The sequence below is a fragment of the Aquarana catesbeiana genome, linkage group LG09, assembly GCF_042186555.1.
Source record: "Aquarana catesbeiana isolate 2022-GZ linkage group LG09, ASM4218655v1, whole genome shotgun sequence".
In the NCBI taxonomy this organism is placed as follows: domain Eukaryota; kingdom Metazoa; phylum Chordata; class Amphibia; order Anura; family Ranidae; genus Aquarana; species Aquarana catesbeiana.
In genome coordinates, this window is record NC_133332.1 from 218,550,021 (window position 1) to 218,563,662 (window position 13,642).

At 42.0% G+C, this 13,642-nt stretch overlaps 1 protein-coding gene across 1 annotated transcript in view; it reads left to right on the top strand.

Moving 5' to 3' along the window:
* The first annotated feature begins 12,898 nt into the window (after positions 1-12,898).
* Positions 12,899-13,642, top strand: part of LOC141108996 (uncharacterized) — a 90,908-nt gene continuing 90,164 nt past the window's right edge. The window contains exons 1-2 of the mRNA XM_073600953.1: positions 12,899-13,008; positions 13,319-13,372. The gene's annotated coding sequence lies outside the window, so the exon portion shown is untranslated. The remainder of the gene's footprint in view (positions 13,009-13,318; positions 13,373-13,642) is intronic.

Sequence of the window (13,642 nt, forward strand, 5' to 3'; positions counted from 1 at the left end):
GCAGTAATTTTAGCAGTAGACCTCCTCTGTAAATCTAAAGTGGTAACCTGTAAAGGCTTTTAAAGGCTTTTAAAAATGTATTAATTTTGTTGCCACTGCACATTTGTGCGCAATTTTAAAGCATGTCATGTTTGGTATCCATGTACTCGGCCTAAGATCATCTTTTTTATTTCATCAAACATTTGGGCAATATAGTGTGTTTTAGTGCATTAAAATTTAAAAAAGTGTGTTTTTTCCACAAAAAATGCGTTTGAAAAATCGCTGCGCAATTACTGTGTGAAAAAAAAAAATGAAACACCCACCATTTTAATCTGTAGGGCATTTGCTTTAAAATAATATATAATGTTTGGGGGTTCAAAGTAATTTTCTTGCAAAAAAAAATAATTTTTTCATGTAATCAAAAAGTGTCAGAAAGGGCTTTGTCTTCAAGTGGTTAGAAGAGTGAGTGATGTGTGACATAAGCTTCTAAATGTTGTGCATAAAATGCCAGGACAGTTCAAAACCCCCCCAAATGACCCCATTTTGGAAAGTAGACACCCCAAGCTATTTGCTGAGAGTCATGTCGAGTCCATGGAATATTTTATATTGTGACACAAGTTGCGGGAAAGAGACAAATTTTTTTTTTTTTTTTTGCACAAAGTTGTCACTAAATGTTATATTGCTCAAACATGCCATGGGGATTTGTGAAATTACACCCCAAAATAAATTCTGTTGCTTCTCCTGAGTACGGGGATACCACATGTGTGGGACTTTTTGGGAGCCTAGCCGCGCACGGGACCCCGAAAACCAAGCACCGCCTTCAGGCTTTCTAAGGCCGTAATTTTTTGTTTTCACTCTTCACTGCCTATCACAGTTTCGGAGGCCATGAAATGCCCAGGTGGCACAAAAACCCCCAAATGACCCAATTTTGGAAAGTAGACACCCCAAGCTATTTGCTGAGAGGTATAGTGAGTATTTTGCAGACCTCACTTTTTGTCACAAAGTTTTGAAAATTGAAAAAAGAAAAAAAAAAAAAATTTTTTCTGGTCTTTCTTCATTTTCAAAAACAAATGAGAGCTGCAAAATACTCACCATGCCTCTCAGCAAATAGCTTGGGGTGTCTACTTTCCAAAATGGGGTAATTTGGGGGGGGGGTTTGTGCCATCTTGGCATTTTATGGCCTTCAAAACTGTGATAGGTAGTGAGGAGTGAAATCAAAAATGTATGCCCTTAGAAATCCTGAAGGCGGTGATTGGTTTTCGGGGCCCCGTACGCGGCTAGGCTCCCAAAAAGTGCCACACATGTGGTATCCCCGTACTCAGGAGAAGCAGCTGAATGTATTTTGGGGTGCAATTCCACATATGCCCATGGCCTGTGTGAGCAATATATCATTTAGTGACAACTTTTTGTAAATTTTTTTTTTTTTTTTTGTCATTATTCAATCACTTGGGACAAAAAAAATAAATATTCAATGGGCTCAACATGCCTCTCAGCAAGTTCCTTGGGGTGTCTACTTTCCAAAATGGGGTCATTTGTGGGGGTCTTGTACTGCCCTGCCATTTTAGCACCTCAAGAAATGACATAGGTAGTCATAAACTAAAAGCTGTGTAAATTCCAGAAAATGTACCCTAGTTTGTAGACGCTATAACTTTTGCGCAAACCAATAAATATACGCTTATTGACATTTTTTTTACCAAAGACATGTGGCCGAATACATTTTGGCCTAAATGTATGACTAAAATTTAGTTTATTGGATTTTTTTTATAACAAAAAGTAGAAAATATCATTTTTTTTCAAAATTTTCAGTCTTTTTCCATTTATAGCGCAAAAAATAAAAACGGCAGAGGTGATCAAATACCATCAAAAGAAAGCTCTATTTGTGGGAAGAAAAGGATGCAAATTTCGTTTGGGTACAGCATTGCATGACCGCGCAATTAGCAGTTAAAGCAACGCAGTGCCGAATTGTAAAAAGTGCTCTGGTCAGGAAGGGGGTAAATCCTTCCGGGGCTGAAGTGGTTAAGGCCCGTACACACAGGCAGAATGTTGGGATACATTTGCTGGTACAAAAAATACTGGACGACATTCTGCCCGTGTGTATGTCAGTCTGTCCAACAGAAGCCTGCCGTTCAGCCCTCTTCCGTCGGACATACATGCTGGGAAAACCAGCAGCCGACCGACTCCTGATCAGCGCTCTCAGCCAATGGCAGACATCGCTGATTGTTGTGGCGGGGGGGCCGTCCCCCTGTCATAAAACAACATGTCCGCTAACATCCGCCGATCCATAGAGAGAGCTATGGATGGTCCGATCAGGTCCGCCTGGAAGACTGACAGGCGGACCCGATTGGTCCATCAATGTGAAAGTGGCCTAAATGGCGATCCCTTCACTATGTACCTCTGCACCCTACCTGTTCACCTTTGCTTCCCAAACAGTAACCCACTTCACTCTACTCGCCTCTGCTGCAGGACTGAACCACTCTGCAAGTGCAGTATCTGGTGGGAGACTCAATGGGTGTAGAAGGGCGTTTACATCCTCCAGGTGGGCAGCATTCAGAGGAGGGGGCATGGTTTGTATATGAATGTCCACAAGTTGGCGACCTAATTTACATATAAATACCCATGTGATTTACATATAAATAGCAGGCGATTTACATGTGTATGTTGACCCTGGGAGTTAATTACAGAACAATGCCCTGTGTTTCAATTGCTCTAGCAGCTAAAGGATGGTGGGAGGGGGAGAAACAGGCATTCAGCTGCTGCCACACCGATCCTCTCCCTGTCCGGGCCCCTCTGTGTGCCGGGCCACCTACAGAAGGACCAGTGGTCCCCCCTATCAGCGGCCCTGGCTGTATTAATTGCTTTCTCTGGGTCTGTCCGCATTAGTCACTTTAATTTTTTTTTTACACTATTATATTTTCTTTTGTTACCAGAAAACAAACTTTCTCTCTTGTCTTTTGGTAGGGGGATCAAGGCCCTACTGGTATGCCTGGTCATCGTGGCCCACGGGTATGTAAATAACAATTTTTCTTGGATTTACACAGTATATCTCTAAGACTGGTGCAAATTGACATGTCTGTTTCACAATTATCAAAGCAAAACCATTTATAACTTTTAATATTTTTGCACAGGGTCCGCCAGGAACAGAAGGACTGTGTGGCCCCCCTGGGCCTAGAGGACCACAGGTAATTTTGTTCTGACAGTCACACATTCTACTGTTCCAAAAAAAATATATTTGGTTTATATTCTTCTCCTGCTTATCTTCTTGAAGTTCTTATCAGCAACAGAATTGCTAAACTATGGTGCTAACAAGAATGCAGATTCCATTAGGGAAAGCAGGAGCTGCAACTCTGATTATACAATGGCGTGGTTTCATTAACTGCAGAATCGCCAGTGTGACACTGACCACCCTCCAAACAGAGTTCTTAGCAGTAATTATCCTGCTCTTGCGTTTTTGAAAGTTGTGGCATTTTTGTGCAGGTTGGTTAAATAATGTTTATGCTCTGATTGGTTGTAGGGCGTGATGGGAGCTGATGGCCCTCTTGGTTCGAAAGGAGAAACAGTATGTTTAAAGCACAACTCCACCTTCTAGAAACTTTTGAAAACTTTACAGATATGTTTAGCTATAAATCTTATTTTCTTATTTTACGGCATCAGACTTTTATCATTTGAACTCCTTATATAATTCTGCGGGTGCTGTGTGGGTGGGACATAATGACAAGAGAGATAGTTAGGTTTTCCTGCATGTGCTGCTTCTCTAATAAAACTGCTGTATAATGTACTGTGTAGGTTACAGACAAGTTTGGGGATTCCAGCAGCCATTTGTTTAGTGAGCTTAAGAAACAAAAATTTACTAGTAGCATTCAATGATTACCTGAATTGTGGGCACTTTTTTCAGTTGTTCTCTGTAAACCAGGGAAAAGACCCCTGTTTTGTCATGTTATGAGATATGTTTTGTTAGCTGAATACACTTCTCTCATCGTCACCACAGGGGGAAGCAGGTCCCATGGGTATACGTGGGGAAAGAGGTCCAGAAGGTCCCATGGTAAGTTGCAAACTCACTTTGTATAATTAAAGGGGTTTTCTGTTCTCATTTAGTGCCAAACACCTACCCTAAGGGCCGCCCCCTATCCCTACTGCTGATTAGTGGGAAGTTTTGCTTCTTGGAACCCCTATCAATGAGCTGTGTTATCAGTGCACATGCTGGGAGTTGATCATCTCTTTTTGGAGCAACACAACCCAGCTTCAAATACCCAACTGCTTTTCAGTGGGCTTTCTAGGACAACCAAAGACCTCAAACACCACTAACACAGGCATGCTTAAGATGTTCAGCCAGATAAAATAGCTATGATAAATATGTATCCAGCAATGTTGAATAATTCAGCTGTGTGGCATGACAGAAATCCTGCGAACATGAAAACCTGAAAACGTGAGTTAGGAAGCTTTAAGGCAAGTTGTTTTTGTTGGGATGGTTTCACCAGAGAATTTGAGGCTCTCTCCAGGAAGCATATCTTTAAAGAGCAGCTTTAAAAAGATATTTACACAGCTATCCAGGTTAAAAATACAAATTCTTATCAATTTCCATAATAAAAAAAACACCCAGTCAAATGAAGTTATATATCCTTTCCACAGAAAAGAAGATTTGTTATAGACCCTTTAATGGCAGTTGGATCAATTGCCTACATCAATATATTACCACAATCTTGTAATTGTAACATTCCCATTTTAAGGGCAAACTCTTTTTGCATTATACCTAAAGTCTCCTTGTGCTTTGTACAGCCTTTAGGGTAAAAACTTGGCAAATTTTTTTAACTTCTAAGGTCCATTTACTAAACCAGTATTTTTTTTTATATTTTATATATTGTAAATATTTCATTATATCTTTTCATGTGACAACACTGAAGAAATGACACTTTGCTACAATGTAAAGTAGTGAGTGTACAGCTTGTATAACAGTGTAAATTTGCTGTCCCCTCAAAATAAATCAACACACAGCCATTAACCACTTGCCGACCGCCTCGCGCAGATATACTGCGGCAGAATGGCACGGGCAGGCAAAATCACGTACCTGTACGTGATCTGCCTCCTGCGGGCAGGGGGTCCGATCGGACCCCCCCGGTGCCTGAGGCGGTCGGCTTCTGTCCGGGAGCGATCAGAGGTGAGGGGGAGGCCATCCATTCGTGGCCCCTCCTCGCGATTGCTCCCAGTCAATAAAATCCTTCCTCTGCTGCTGTATAGTAAACAGCGGCAGAGGAAGTGATGTCATCTCTCCTCGGTATTTTCCGTTTCGGCGCAGAGGAGAGAAGACATTGATGTGAGTGCACAACACACACACAGTAGAACACGCCAGGCATACCTTTCATCCCCCATCACCCCCTGATCACCCCCCAATCACCCCCCCCGTCACAGTGACACCAAGCAGTTTTGTTTTTTTGTCTGATTACTGCATTGGTGTCAGTTTGTGACAGTTAGTGTGGTAGGGCAGTTAGTGTTAGCCCCCTTTAGGTCTAGGGTACCCCCCTAACCCCCCTAATAAAGTTTTAACCCCTTGATCACCCCCCGTCGCCAGTGTCACTAAGCGATCATTTTTCTGATCGCTGTATTAGCGTCACTGGTGAGGCTAGTTAGGGAGGTAAATATATAGGTTCGCCGTCAGCCTTTTATAGCGTCAGGGACCCCTATATACTACCTAATAAAGGTTTTAACCCCTTGATTGCCCCCTAGTTAACCCTTTCACCAGTGATCACCGTATAAGTGTTACAGGTGATGCTGGTTAGTTTATTTTTTATAGTGTCAGGGCACCTGCCGTTTATTACCTAATAAAGGTTTAGCCCCCTGATCGCCCGGCGGTGATATAAGTTAGGTTTTAGGGTCAGATAGGGTCTGCGTCACCCCAGGCAGTGTCAGGTTAGCGCCAGTACTGATAACACCCACGCACGCACCATACACCTCCCTTAGTGGTATAGTATCTGAACGGATCAATATCTGATCTGATCAGATCTATACTAGCGTCCCCAGCAGTTTAGGGTTCCCAAAAACGCTGTGTTAGCAGGATCAGCCCAGATACCTGCTAGCACCTGCGTTTTGCCCCTCCGCCCGGCCCTGCCCATCCCACCCAAGTGCAGTATCGATCGATCACTGTCACTTACAAAACACTAAACGCATAACTGCAGCATTCACAGAGTCAGGCCTGATCCCTGCGATCGCTAACAGTTTTTTTTAGTAGCGTTTTGGTGAACTGGCAAGCACCAGTGGCATAGTACACCCCGGTCATAGTCAAACCAGCACTGCAGTAACACTTGATGACGTGGCGAGTCCCATAAGTGCAGTTCAAGCTGGTGAGGTGGCAAGCACAAGTAGTGTCCCGCTGCCACCAAGAAGAAGACAAACACAGGCCCCTCCTGCCCATAATGCCCTTCCTGCTGCATTCGCCAATCCTAATTGGGAACCCACCACTTCTGCAGTGCCCGTACTTCCCCCATTCACATCCCCAACCAAATGCAGTCGGCTGCATGAGAGGCATTTTCTTTATGTCCTCCCGAGTACCCCTACCCAACGAACCCCCCCAAAAAAGATGTCATGTCCGCAGCAAGCGCGGATATAGGCGTGACACCCGCTATTATTGTCCCTCCTGTCCTGACAATCCTGGTCTTTGCATTGGTGAATGTTTTGAACGCTACCATACACTAGCTGAGTATTAGCGTACAGCATTGCACAGACTAGGCACACTTTCACAGGATCTCCCAAGATGCCATCACATTTTTGAGAGACCCGAACCTGGAATCGGTTACAGTTACAAAAGTTACAGTTACAAAAATATATATTGAAAAAAAAAAAAAAAAATAGTTGTCGTTTTATTGTTCTCTCTTTCTCTCTCGCTATTCTCTCTCTATTGTTCTGCTCTTTTTTACTGTATTCTATTCTGCAATGTTTTATCATGTTTGCTTTTCAGGTATGCAATTTTATACTTTACTGTTTACTGTGTTTTATTGTTAACCATTTTTTTGTCTTCAGGTACGCCATTCAGCTGCAGCGCGGATTTATTTATCTTGACAGCAACAACGTTTGCTCCCACGATATATAAAGCCGTGACTCCAGCGGAGGTGATATATGCTGAAGCATGGGGGCAGCAGGGGCAGAGGAGCGATTTGCTCCTAACTTTTGCGGGAGGATGCCCCCATGCTTAGGCATATATAAATGGTGCATGTATACCCATCATTAGAAGTGGGTGGATGAAGGGAGGTATTCTAATGGTGGGCATACCCACCGATCAATCTCTTTTTTTCGTTCAGCCCACAGGCTGCATGAAAAAAAAAGATTACAATATATGCCCAATAAGGACCAGCAACGTACTGGTATGTTGCTGGACTTTGAGTGGTTATACCAGAATGATGCCTGCAGGTTTAGGTATCATCTTGGTATCATTCTTTTCAGCCAGCGGTCGCTTTCATGTAAAAGCAATCCTTGCGGCTAATTAGCCTCTAGACTGCTTTTACAAGCAGTGGGAGGGAATGCCCCCCACCGTCTTCCATGTTTTTCTCTGGTTCTCCTGTCCCAACAGGGAACCTGAGAATGCAGCCGGTGATTCAGCCAGCTGACCATAGAGCTGATCACAGACCAGAGTGGCTCCAAACATCTCTATGGCCTAAGAAAGGAACATTTCATGACTTAGATTTCGCCGGATGTAAACAGCGCCATTAGGAAATTGGGAAGGCATTTTATCACACTGAGCTTGGTGTGGTCAGATGCTTTGAAGGCAGATGAGAGATCTAGGGTCTAATAGACCCCAATTTTTTCAAAAAAGAGTACCTGTCACTACCTATTGCTATCATAGGGGATATTTACATTCCCTGAGATAACAATAAAAATGATAACAAAAAAAAAAATGAAAGGAACAGTTTAAAAATAAGATAAAAAAAAAAAACACCCCCTGTCCCCCCCTGCTCTCGCGCAAAGGCGAACGCAAGTGTTGGTCTGGCGTCAAATGTAAACAGCAATTGCACCATGCATGTGAGGTATCACCGTGAAGGTCAGATCGAGGGCAGTAATTTTAGCAGTAGACCTGCTCTGTAAATCTAAAGTGGTAACCTGTAAAGGCTTTTAAAGGCTTTTAAAAATGTATTTAGTTTGTCGCCACTGTAAAAAAGTGTGTTTTTTCCCCAAAAAATGCGTTTGAAAAATCGCTGCGCAAATACTGTGTGAAAAAAAAAATGAAACACCCACCATTTTAATCTGTAGGGCATTTGCTTTAAAAAAATATATAATGTTTGGGGGTTCAAAGTAATTTTCTTGCAAAAAAAAATAATTTTTTCATATAAACAAAAAGTGTCAGAAAGGGCTTTGTCTTCAAGTGGTTAGAAGAGTGGGTGATGTGTGACATAAGCTTCTAAATGTTGTGCATAAAATGCCAGGACAGTTCAAAAACCCCCCAAATGACCCCATTTTGGAAAGTAGACACCTCAAGCTATTTGCTGAGAGGCATGTCGAGTCCATGGAATATTTTATATTGTGACACAAGTTGCGTGAAAAAGACAAATTTTTTTTTTTTTTGCACAAAGTTGTCACTAAATGATATATTGCTCAAACATGCCATGGGAATATGTGAAATTACACCCCAAAATACATTCTGTTGCTTCTCCTGAGTACGGGAATACCACATGTGTAAGACTTTTTGGGACCCTAGCCGCGTACGGGACCCCGAAAACCAAGCACCGCCTTCAGGCTTTCTAAGGGTGTAAATTTTTGATTTCACTCTTCACTGCCTATCACAGTTTCGAAGGCCATGGAATGCCCAGGTGGCACAAACCCCCCCCCCCCCCCCCCAAATGACCCTATTTTGGAAAGTAGACACCCCAAGCTATTTGCTGAGAGGTATAGTGAGTATTTTGCAGACCTCACTTTTTGTCACAAAGTTTTGAAAATTGAAAAAAGAAAAAAAAATATTTTTTTCTTGTCTTTCTTCATTTTCAAAAACAAATGAGAGCTGCAAAATACTCACCATGCCTCTCAGCAAATAGCTTGGGGTGTCCACTTTCCAAAATGGGGTCATTTGGGGGGGTTGTGCCACCTGGGCATTCCATGGCCTCCGAAACTGTGATAGGCAGTGAAGAGTGAAATCAAAAATTTACACCCTTAGAAATCCTGAAAGCGGTGATTGGTTTTCGGGGCCCCGTACGCGGCTAGGCTCCCAAAAAGTCCCACACATGTGGTATCCCCGTACTCAGGAGAAGCAGCTAAATGTATTTTGGGGTGCAATTCCACATATGCCCATGGCCTGTGTGAGCAATATATCATTTAGTGACAACTTTGTGGGAAAAAAAAAAAAATTGTCACTTTCCGGCAACTTGAGTCAAAATATAAAATATTCCATGGACTCGACATGCCTCTCAGCAAATAGCTTGGGGTGTCTACTTTCCAAAATGGGGTCATTTGGGGGGGTTGAACTGTCCTGGCATTTTATGCACAACATTTAGAAGCTTATGTCACACATCACCCACTCTTCTAACCACTTGAAGACAAAGCCCTTTCTGACACTTTTTGTTTAGGTGCCATGTTGAACTGTGTCAGTGACTAGTATGAGTGAGTGAGAGCGATAACACCAAATTTAACACGCTTTCTCCCCATTCACACCTGAGACCCAACACTAATGAGTCACATGACACTGGGGAGGGAAAATGGCTAATTGGGCTCAATTTGGACATTTTCGCTTAGGGGTGTACTCAGTGGCGGCTGGTGCTCAAAAATTTTTTGGGGGGGGGCGCAAACAAACTGAAAAATACTGAACCCCCCCTCCATGAATTGCATCCTCACTGTGCCCATCAATTGCAGCCTTGCAGTGCCCATCAATTGCAGTCTCACTGTGCCCATCATATGCAGCCACATGTGCCCATCATATGCAGCCACTTGTGCCCATCAAATGCAGCCATGTGTGCCCATCATATGCAGCCATGTGTGCCCATCATATGAAGCCATGTGTGCCCATCATATGCAGCCACTTGTGCCCATCATATGTAGCCACTTGTGCCCATCAAATGCAGTCACTTGTGCCCATCATATGCAGCTATTGTGCCCATCAAACGCAGCCACTGTGCCCATCATATGCAGCGACTTGTGCCCATCATATGCACTGCCAATCAGCATGATATGTTACCACAAGTTGATGCTGTACTGGTTAAAGTATGCTAACCATACCTTGGGGTTTACCAACATCTGGTATCTACCCACATCTATGGAGTTTACATGGTAGAATATCTATCTTCCAGTCTTGGGCCATAGATAGAAAAATAAAATCTGGTGCAAGCTAAAACTATTCCACTCTATCCAAAACTATTTTAAAAGGTAGTTTTGTTAGAGATACACTTTAGGAAGTTCAGAGATCAAAATGACGGTTTAAACTTGGAATGAGCACTAGACAGATGTCTCCATGTGTTGGTTTACAGTAATTTTGTAATTCTACAAGTTACATTTTATTACATAAATGAAATGGAACTTTACCTTTTGCATTAAATATAAAATACATGTCTAAATGCTCCTACTCTGTTTTTCTCTTGCAGGGATTAATTGGATGGCCCGGTGTAAATGGACAGCCAGGAGACAAGGTACTAATGTTTTATTGTCGTTCTTTGTATTACATTACATTAGAAAATGTGCAAATCATTATGGTAAACACAAGGTTGGGCTCGACAACAAACATTTACTTTCCTATAAACCAAAACTTCAAAGTGCAGCATTCCAGGATCTCTTCCTGCATAATGTACATTTTGTGATAAAATCAAATGGTGCCCATTGATTATAAACATTACACACATAACTGTATATTCTATGAGAAGGAGGAGCAGAGATGGGAGTGTCGGTAGAAGGATCTAAATAAAAAACATGCACAAATAAAAACTGTCTTTATATATGTACATTAGAGCAGCCCATTTTTTTATGACAGTCGTTTTTTTCCATTCTGGTAATGATGTACAATTGTTGTGTCTTGCTGAAGCTGTTATCTCACTGAAGGTCTACTATACAGGGACTGGCTTTAAACCATCGACTCCCTGTAGTTGGTAAAAACATGCAAACACCTGCAATGCTGTTGATAGCCAGAGCCACAGGCCATTTGCTCAGGGTTTCTATCACCACAGATTTCCTCTATGGATAAATTGCTGCAAGGTACTCATAAATGCTGAGGTATTTGGTGCAAGAAACTCAAATCATGGTCTTGTATGCTGGTTTTTGCAGGGTCGGACTGCTGCCGATGGAGAAAAAGGAGATCCAGGGGCTAAAGGAGAAAAGGTAACATTTCTTATCTACTTCTGCCTTCCATTTTTAAAACTAAGGCAGCACACAGATATAAGACAGTTTGTGCCAGAATTTAAATGACTTTCTTAGTCATAGAGAGTTTAAAAACCACTGGAGACTTTATCTGCAAACAAAATCATACATTTACAATGAGATCCGCATTATATTTTGTCCATGCTTTCATATACAGTAAATGTACAATCCTTTTATTATTATACCTGGAAATTTTATAGAAATTGAAATTCCTGAGAATGGGGTGGAGCTAATCATGGCACACATGAATGTCACATGAATGTCGAGTGTGGACAGATTGATCAAAAAGTGTGAGGGGCTTAAAGCATTGGTCTACAGAGTCTACACACCTTTCCAATTACACTGGCCGTGCATTTGACACCCACCTATCCGCCATACCAGTGACATTAACAGTATTACCTCTAAGTGGCATAATGGTGGATAGGTGGGAACTAGCTGCCCTGTGTCTTCACCATTTCAATGACACTGACAGTGCACTAGTGTATCTGGCAGTCATCAGGTAAGTGACTCATTTTTCTAGGTCCCTTGCTGGGAAGCCCAGACCCCCTGTTTACCCATTACAACCACCCCCTGGGCTACATTAGGCTTCCCTTGCCTGTTGAGCTTGCACCTTGTTGCTGGCAGTGCCCCTACTCACCCAGATAAGAAAAGGCCCTAGTTGCCATCCCTCCAGAGATCTCCAGCCACCTACATTTTCCACCAGACTGTTCTGCTGCCGCACAGCACCCCTTCTCTCCCTTCTCCCCTTGAGATGTACAGTCAGTGTAGCATACAGCATGCATTACTCACAAGAATTACATCATGCACACTCCCTGTACATTTACAAACATTGCACGTAATATTGCCCCCCCCCCTTTCTCTTATCACTGTAGAGGCCCTGACTTACAGGTAGGAATTCTAGGGTTTTAACGATTCCAACAATGACCTGGCAATCAGATCAAAATTCCTCCATTGCCAAGTCAATTTTTAGAAAGTTCCTAGGTATATTGATTATCATAACATTGCAATGCAGGTGTGCAAAAGGATCACTCATAGGACAGAAAGCGTAGAGCTTTTTTCTAGCAGCATCAGCCTGTTGTGAGGGCAACCTTAAAATAGTCTTACAGGTTTTTTTTTTTTTAGATGAACTAACAATCGGCTCAGTATCCTGTAATCCTGTTGACTAGCCTAACAAGCTTATTTAACAAGACAAAGAAAAATGCAGTTATCTACGGTATATTTTGTTGATTCAGGGAAAACCTGATCCCCTTCAGGGGATCAGGAAGGATTTTTGCTGCAAATTGGACCATGCTCGCTAGGATTATTTTTTTCTTTCCTCCGCTTTAACTGTGGGTATAGGTTTCGGTATAAGCTGTGTAATTTATTTATTTTATTCTGTTGGTTGAACTAGATGCGCTTGTGTCTTTTTTTCAACACGGATAACTATGGAACTACAGGATATTAACCAATTAGGTTCCAGTTTAGTAAATTCATGTTGTTAAAAATGAACTCTGATTCATTTTGCATCTTGCTATAATGAATAAGCCATACCTAAAAAAAAAAAGTATCTGTTATTTGAAGTGTTTAACCCATGGCATGAGTTTCATTTGGGTCTGATTTCTCTTATAGGGAGTTCCTGGGCCTTCTGGTACAAAAGGTCCACCTGGCATTCAAGGACAGTCTGGTTTTGTAGGCTTTCCTGGACCCAAAGGACTTGTAGGCCTTCCTGGAACTATGGTGAGGTCCTTTCATTATCTAGCGTCCTCATTGCCTTACTGTAACTGAGTCCCATTTATCAGGAAGTGAAATCAAAAATCCATATGCTTTCTCACTGGAATTGTGATTTCAATTAATCAGTGTGTATAAATAGTCATTTTATCTTATGCTTATTTCAACAGTTTTTTTCTCCAGATGTTTCTCACCTTACTGTTTTTTGTAAAATAATATTCATGATATTCATCAAAAATAGAAGTACAGTTTACATTTGTTGTCATTAAAAATATGTTCCTTTCATGTCCCTTTGACACCTTTTTTTTCTCTGCTTTAGGGTGATGAGGGGCAGATTGGGCTCCCTGGTGCCAATGGTGGAGATGGACCAAAGGTGAGTCAGATATGAAGCTAAGTGTCCGCATAGGGGAACATGAAAAACAAGGGCTTGTTTTGTACAAGGACCCGTCTAGTCTAATTAAGTTAAAGTTGCATGCCATGAACCAACCCATATTGATTCTGTGAAACAGTAGAAATAAAGGGCAGGTTTTGGTAAGAAGAGGTAGAAACTCTATTAAGATTTTAGTGCTCTGTTTGTGAAATGTACCTTAGCTTCCAGGTTTGGAAACACATCAGGATGTGAAAGGAAAGGTCCCCAGAGATC